Below are 8,781 nucleotides of genomic sequence, written 5' to 3' on the forward strand. Positions count from 1 at the left end.
CCAATAGTTGTGTGGAGGAAAATGCATCCCTTGAGGTATCTCAGGAATTTCTTGATGAGGGACTTCCTCATGCGTTTGTTGAGGTCCATGAGTGGGCTCTCTTGTTTGCTCCATGCTCTTTTTAGTGATGGGCTTATCCTCTTCAATGAGGATGTCTTCCTCTATGACAATTCTAGCTAAACTGCATAGGTGACAAATGAGATGAGAAAAGGCTAACTTTGCCAAAGTGGAGGGCTTGTCAGCTACTTTGTACAGTTCTAGAGGTATGATCTCATGAACTTCCACTTCCTCTCCAATCATGATGCTATGGATCATGATAGCCCGATCCACGGTTACTTCAGACCGGTTGCTAGTAGGAATAATAGAGCGTTGGATGAACTCTAACCATCCTCTAGCCATGGGTTTGAGGTCAAGCCTTCTTAGTTGAACCGGCTTGCCTTTGGAGTCTCTCTTCTATTGGGCTCCTTCTACATATATGTCCATGAGGACTTGGTCCAACCTTTGATCAAAGTTGACCCTTCTAGTGTAGGGGCATGTATCTCCTTGTATCATTGGCAAGTTGAATGCCAATCTTACATTTTTCGAACTGAAATCCTCGAACCATTGTGAGCCAATTCTTTGGGTTCGGGTTCATACTTTGATCATGGTTCTTTGTAATCCATGCATTAGCATAGAACTCTTGAACCATTAAGATTCTGACTTGTTGAATGGGATTGGTGAGAGCTTCCCATCCTCTTCTCCTAATCTCATGTCGAATCTCTGGATATTCACTCCTTTTGAGCTTGAAGGGACCTCGGGGATCACCTTCTTCTTGGCCATAACTTCATAGAAGTGGTCTTGATGGATCTTTGAGATGAACCTCTCCATCTCCCATGACTCAGAGGTGGAAGCAATTGTCTTCCCCTTCCTCTTTCTAGAGGTTTCTCCGGCCTTAGGTGCCATTAATGGTTATTAAAAACAAAAAGCAACACTTTTTCCAACACCAAACTTAAAATGTTTGCTCGTCCTCGAGCAAGAGAAGAAAGAAGAGAGTAGAAGAAGAAGAGAAATGGGAGATGGAGGCTTGAGAGGGTTCAGCCAAGGGGGGTGTGGAGTGTATGTGATGTGTGAAAATGAAAGAGGAAGGAGATGTATTTATAGGGTAAGAGAGGGAGTTGGTTCGTGTGAGAAGGAGTGGGTTTGGGAGGGAAATGGTTTAAATTTGAGTAGGTGAGGGTAGGTGGGTTGTATGATGGGTTTATGGGAATTAGGGAATGAATGTGAGTAGTTAAGGGAATATGGGGAAGAGGGTAAGATTTGATAGGTGAATGGTGTCTTGGGTAGAGTGTTATGGAGAAGTGTGAAGAGGAGAAAGAGTGAGGTGGGGTAGGTGGGGATCCTGTGGGGTCTACAGATCCTGAGGTGTCAAGGAATTTGCATCCTTGCACCTTGCTGGCATTAAACACCCTTCTATATGCCTTTCTGGCATTTAAATGCCAGTCTGTTGCCCTTTTTTGGCGTTTAAACAACCAAAAAGGTGTCAGGCTGGGCATTTAAACGCCGATTTTTATACCTTTACTGGCGTTTAAACGCCCATTTTTATACCTTTACTGGCGTTTAAATGCCAGTTTGCCTGCCAGTTCTGGAGTTTAAACGCTAGACTGCTTCCCATTTCTGGCCTTTAAACACCCAGAATGGTGCCAGGTTGGGTGTTAAACGCCCATTTTGGTATCTTTACTGGCGTTTAAATGCCAGTAAGCTCTTCCTCCAAAGTGTGCTATTTTTTATGCTATTTTTTATTTTACTTTAATTTTTGCAGTTGTTTTTATGACTCCACATGATCATCATCCTAAAGAAAACATAAAATAACAATGGAAAATAAAAGAGTAATTAATAGAGATAAATAAAATTGGGTTGCCTCCCAATAAGCGCTTCTTTAATGTCAATAGCTTGACAGGAAGCTCTTACAGAGCTTCACAGATGCTCAGAGCATGATTGTGGCCTCCCAACACCAAACTTAGAGTTTGGATGTGGGGGCTTTGCTTGACTCTGTATGGAGAGAATTGGATGAAGCTTTTCATGCTTCTTATCCATGTTTATAAAGGAAGATCCTTGAGCCTTAAACACAAGGTAGTCCTTATTCACTTGAAGGACTAACTCTCCTTTGTCTACATCAATCACAGCTTTTGCTGTGGCTAGGAAGGGTCTTCCAAGGATGATGGATTCATCCTCATCCTTCCCAGTGTCTAGGATTATGAAGTCAGCAGGGATGTAAAGGCCTTCAACCTTTACTAAGACATCCTCTACAAGTCCATAAGCCTGTTTCTTTGATTTGTCTACCATCTCTAGTGAGATTCTTGCAGCTTGTAGCTCAAAGATTACTAGCTTCTCCATTACAGAGAGTGGCATGAGGTTGATACTTGATCCTAGGTCACACAGAGCATGCTGAACCAAGGCGTTTAGTTCATTAATGAGCAATGGAGGTTCATCCTCCCAAGTCTCATTACTAAATAACTTGGCATTCAGCTTCATGATTGCTCCTAAATACTGAGCAACTTGCTCTTCAGTAGTAACTTTATCTTCTTCAGAGGATGAATACTCATCAGAGCTCATAAATGGTAATAGGAAGTTCAGTGGAATCTCTATGGTCTCTAGATGAGCCTCAGATTCCTTTGGTTGTTCATGAGGGAACTCCCTAGTGGTCAGTAGACGACCCATGAGGTCTTTCTCACTGGGAATCACTGCCTTTCCCTCCTCTACAGGTTTGGCCATGTTGGACGTGTAGATGGCCTTGCATTCTCTTTTTGGATTCTCTTCTGTATTGCTTGGGAGAGTGCTAGGAGGAGTTTCAGTAACTCTTTTACTCAGCTGACCCTCTTGTGCCTCCAAATTTCTTATGGAGGACCGTGCCTCAGTCATGAATCTAAGAGTGGCCTTGGAGAGATCAGAGACTATGTTTGCTAAGACAGAGAGGCTCTGCTCAGAATTCTCTGTCTATTGCTGAGAAGATAACGGAAAAGGTTTGCTATTGCCAAACCTATTTCTCCCACCATTATTGTTATTGAAGCCTTGTTGAGGCTTCTGTTGATCCTTCTATGAGAAATTTGGGTGATTCCTTTATAAAGGATTACAGGTGTTTCCATAGGATTCTCCCATGTAATTCACCTCTTCCATTACAGAATTCTCAGGTTCATAAGCTTCTCCTTCAGAGGAGGCGTCTTTAGCACTGCCGGATGCAGCTTGCAATCCAGTCAGATTCTGAGAAATCAGATTGACTTACTGAGTCAATATTTTGTTCTGAGCCAATATGGCATTCAGAGTGTCAATCTCAAGAACTCCTTTCTTCTGAGTCGTCCCATTATTCACTGGATTTCTCTCAGAAGTGTACATGAACTGGTTATTTGCAACTATTTCAATGAGTTCCTGGGCTTCTGCAGGCGTTTTCAGATGAAGAGATCCACCAGCAGAGTGGTCCAATGACATCTTGGATAACTTAGACAGACCATCATAGAATATACATATGATGCTCCATTCTGGAAACATGTCAGAAGGACACCTTTTGGTTAATTGCTTGTATCTTTCCCAAGCTTTATAGAGGAATTCACCTTCTTTCTATCTGAAGGTTTGGATATCCACTCTGAGCTTACTCATCTTTTGAGGTGAAAAGAATTTGGTCAAGAAAGCATTGACCAGCTTGTCCCAAGAGTTCAGGCTTTCTCTAGGTTGTGAGTCCAACCATGTTCTAGCTCTGTGTCTTACAGCAAAGGGGAAAAGCATAAGTCTGTAGACCTTGGGATCAACCCCATTGGTCTTAACAGTATCACATATTTGCAAGAATTCAGATAAGAACTTATGAGGATCTTCTGATGGAAGTCCATGAAACTTGCAGTTCTGCTGCATTAGCGAAACTAATTGAGGCTTAAGCTCAAAGTTGTTTGCTTCAATGGCAGGAATTGAGATGCTTCTTCCATAGAAGTTGGAAGTTGGTGCAGCATAGTCACCAAGCATCTTCCTTGCATTGTTGTTATTATTTTTGGCTGTCATGTCTTCTTCTTTTTCAAAAATTTCTGTTAGGTCCTCTCCAGAGAGTTGTGCTTTAGCTTCTCTTAGCTTCCTCTTCAGAGTCCTTTCAGGTTCAGGATCAGCTTCAACAAGAATGCCTTTATCTTTGTTCCTACTCATATGAAAGAGAAGAAAACAAAGAAAGTATTGAATCCTCTATGTCACAGTATAGAGATTCCTTGATGTGTCAGAGGAAAAGAAGAATAGAAGGATGAGGTAGAGAGAGGAATTCGAACTTATGGAGAGGGAGGGGGTTCAAATTTTTAAAGGAGGATAAATGTTAGTGATTAAATAGAAAGAGATGAGAAAGAAGAAGAAATTCGAATATTGAATAAAAGAAAAAAGAAAAATATTTTTTTTATTTTAAAAATTAGTTAGTATTCAAAAATTAAGAAAGGAATAAAATAAAATTGGAGTTTAAAACAATTAGTTAATTAAAAAGATTTTTGAAAAAAAAAAGGTGATTTTCGAAAATGAGAAGTGAAAAAGTAGTTAGGTGATTTTGAAAAAGATAAGAAATAGTAAGTTTTGAAAAGATAAAAAGTTAGAAAAAGATTTTGAAATTAAAATTTGAAAAAGATATGATTTGAAAAAGATTTGATTGAAAAATATATGTTTGAAAAGATATGATTGAAAAAGAGATTAAAAGATTTGATTTTTAAAATTAAAATTGATGACTTGACTAATAAGAAACTAAAAGACATGATTCTAGAATTTAAAGATTGAACCTTAACAAGAAAGTAACAAACTTGAAAATTTTTTTGAATCAAATCCTTAATTGTTAGCAAGGTTTTCGAAAATATGAAATAAGAATAAGAAAAATATTTTGAAAATCAACTTTTAAAATTTTCGAAAATATTAAGAAGAAAAATGAAAAATATTTGATTTTGAAAAAGATATGATTGATAAGAGAGGATATGAAAAAGATAGGATTTTGAAAAATTAGTTTTTAAAACTTGAAAAATTGAAAACAAAATAACCTCCTTGGTGTTATCCTGGAGTTAAACACCCAGAATGGTATCTATTCTGGCGTTTAACGCCAACTTGGCTACCTCCTTGGGCGTTAAACGCCCAGCCAGGTAATGCCAGAAATCCTTCTTTTCTGGACATTTTGAATGCCCAGCTTTTTCTTTATGATTCCTCTGCTGTATGTTCTGAATCTTCAATTCTCTGTATTATTGACTTGAAAAGACATAATTTTGATTTTTTTTTGAAATTTTTTATGATGAGAGAGAAAAACAACAGAATGATATTAAACATGAAAAACTAAGATCAAAATAAGGAATGCATGCAAGAACACTTTTAATGTCAAGATGAACATCAAGAACACTATGAAGATCATGATGAACATCAAGAACATATTTTTGAAAATTTTTAAGAAAAGAAAGACATGCGAGACACTAAACTTAGAAATTTTCATACTAGAGACACTAACAAATTGAGAATGCACATGAGAAACAACAAAAGACACAAAACAAGAGAATTTAAAGATCAGACAAAGAAAATCATCAAGAACAACTTGAAGATCAATGAAGAACACAATGCATGAGTTTTTGAAAAAATGCTAGAAAAATAAAAACATGCAATTGACACCAAACTTAAAATTTAACTCTAGACTCAAACAAGAAACACGAAGATATTTTTGATTTTATGATTTTATTAAAAAAAAATTTTCGAAAATTATTTTGAAAAAGAAACTAAGAAATTCAAAATTTTTAATAAGGATTCCAGGAATCATGCAATGTTAGTCTAAAGCTTCAGTCTAAAAAGATTAGACATGGCTAGCCAAGCTTTAGCAGAGCATTACATACAACAGCCAAATTGATAGGAATTAACTAGCTCCTATGATGATAAAAGCATCATCTGAAACTCTAGAATTGATTCTTAAAAATTCTGAAGAAAATAAAAAATAAAAAGGAAAAATACCTAATCTAAGCAACAAGATGAACTGTCAAATGTCCAAACTCGAACAATCCCCGGCAACGGCTCCAAACACTTGGTACACGGAATCGTGATTACACTTTTCACAACTCCGCATAGCTGACCAGCAAGTGCACTGGGTCGTCCAAGTAATACCTTACGTGAGTAAGGGTCGATCCCACGGAGATTGTCAGCTTGAAGCAAGCTATGATCATCTTGTAAATCTCAGTCAGGCGGATTCAAATGGTTATAAGGTTTTGATAATAAAAAGAGAAATAAACATAAAATAGGATAGAGATACTTATGAAATTCATTGGTGAGAATTTCAGATAAGCGTATGGAGATGATTTGTTCCCTCTGAGCCTCTACTTTTCTATTGTCCTCATCTAATCATGTGTAATCCCTTCCATGGCAAGCTGTGTGTTGGTGGATTACCGTTGTCAATGGCTACCATCCGTCCTCTCGGTGAAAACATGTCCGCTACGGTTTTCCGCATGGCTAATCAGCTGTCGGTTTTCGATCATGTCAGAATAAAATCTATTGATCCTTTTGCACACTGTCACTGCGCCCAACAGTCACGAGTTTGAAGCTCGTCACAGTCATCCCTTCCTAGATCCTACTCGGAATACCACAGACAAGGTTTAGACTTTTCGGATCTTAGGAATGCTGCCAATTGATTCTAGCCTATACCACGAAGATTCTGATCTCACGGAATTGAATGCTCTGTTGTCAGGAGAGACAATCAAACTCGTGAATCAGAAGCCCAAGAGATACACACTCAAGCTGTTGCAGGTAGAACGGAAGTGGTTGTCAGGCACGCGTTCATAAGTTGAGAATGGTGATGAGTGTCATAAATCATCACATTCATCATGTTGAAATATGAGTGAATATCTTAGAATAGAAGCAAGCGCGATTGAATAGAAAATAGTCGTAATTTGCATTAATTCATGAGGAACAGCAGAGCTCTACACCTTAATCTATGAGGTGTAGAAACTCTACCATTGAAAATACATAAGTGATGAAGGTCCAGGCATGACCGAATGACCAGCCCCTAAAACGTGATCAAGAGATCAAAAGTGATCCAAAGATAGTCTCAAAAATGATCTAAAGATATGAAATAGTAAAAGGTGCTATTTATACTAAACTAGTAAACTAGGTTTACAAAAAATGAGTAACTAAGTGTAGATAGTGCAGAAATCCACTTCCAAGGCCCATTTGGTGTGTGTTTGGGCTGAGCATTAAAGATTTCACGTGCATAGGCTCTTCTTGGAATTTAAACGCCAGTTTTGGTGCCAGTTTGGGCGTTTAACTCCAGCTTTGGTGCCAGTTCTGGCGTTTTACGCTAGAAAAGGGTCTCTGACCAGCATTCTGATGCCAGTTTGGGCCATCAAATCTCGGGCAAAGTATGGACTATTATGCATTGCTGGAAAGCCCAAGATGTCTTCTTTCCAACGCAATTGAGAGCGCACTAATTGGGTTTCTGAAGCTCAAGAAAATCTACTTCGAGTGTAGGGAGGTCAGAATATAACAACATCTTCAGTCCTTTCTCAGCCTCTGAATCATATTTTTGCTCAGGTCCCTCAATTTCAACCAGAAAATACCTGAAATCGCAAAAAAATACACAAACTCATAGTAAAGTCTAGAAATGTGATTTTTGCATAAAAACTAATAAAAATATACTAAAAAGTAACAAAAACATATGAAAAACTATGTAAAAACAATGCCAAAAAGCGTATAAATTATCCGCTCATGGGTCTCCCTGTAAGAACCACAATTAATCGTACCGGTTAATTAAGTGGTTATGTTGCCCAAATTTGATTCCGGAAAGTTAGAGTGAGAATTTGAGGTTTTAAACATCATTTTTGGACTCACTGGGTCTTTTCGAGTTAGAAAATGTGTTTTCTGCGAAAAACTGTAAAAAACTGCGAACCGACAGTTGAACCGGTTCAAGTCTGCCCGGTGCTGCGCGAGACAAAGTAAAAACAGTCAAAAACCTTAGAAAAATAGTAGAAATGGAAAACCTGGTGTTAATTTTAAAGGTTTGGCCCGAAGTTGGGCCAAACGGGCTAAAAACGCTAACGGGTTGAACCAGGCCTAAGTTAGGCCCAAATCCAACATATATAAAGGTTCATTTAATGAACCCTAGCCTCATAAACACACACACACTTCAGATTTGAAAGAGGGAGAGAAGAAGAGGTTGAACCCTAATCACCTCAATATTCTCAAGCTCATATCTTGAGTTCTAGGGCTCCGATTTGTGTGCCGTCAGTGACTACGCGTTCCTTGTGAAGAGCTCTACAAAATCCATACAAGAAACTCTATACGTAAACTCGAAATCTCTCCATTTCTTTTCTCCAAAGTTTCGGATACCTAGTGTTTATGGCTAAGTGAGTTTTTGTGATTCTTGATGAATAGGTTCACTATAATCCTTGCTTAGCTTTGGGTTTTGACATCCAAATCTGTTGGGAGAGGTAAGAGGCTTTGAACTCTTGTGAAATTTTGATTTATGTTGAGCCCTAGGTTGAATTGTAGTGATTTATGTGTATATAGCGTGATTTTTGTGAGTTTGGAGCTTATTGGTGCTTGTTGGAGCTACCTTAGTGGTTGGATTTTGGTGGAAAGCTCATTTGGTTTATATTGGGAATCGGCCAATGTATGGTTTCGATTTTCTCTATGTAGTATATAATACTCATGGACACTTAGGCCAGTGACTAATAAACTACTATTTTATGGTTTATATTGTGTTTAATTGAGTGGTTTTTATCAAATTCTTGCCCACTTATTCATATGATTAGCATGATATTACAATTCCTTCCCAAA

General features: G+C 38.1%; 1 non-coding gene across 1 annotated transcript; it reads left to right on the forward strand.

Annotated features, from left to right (window-relative positions):
* The first annotated feature begins 3,520 nt into the window (after positions 1-3,520).
* On the forward strand, positions 3,521-3,624 carry LOC127742209 (small nucleolar RNA R71). The gene has a single exon (XR_008003396.1). It is a non-coding gene; the product is annotated as a small nucleolar RNA R71 (small nucleolar RNA).
* The last annotated feature ends 5,157 nt before the right edge of the window (positions 3,625-8,781 follow it).

The sequence above is a fragment of the Arachis duranensis genome, chromosome 9 (genome assembly GCF_000817695.3).
Source record: "Arachis duranensis cultivar V14167 chromosome 9, aradu.V14167.gnm2.J7QH, whole genome shotgun sequence".
NCBI classification, from domain to species: Eukaryota; Viridiplantae; Streptophyta; class Magnoliopsida; order Fabales; family Fabaceae; genus Arachis; species Arachis duranensis.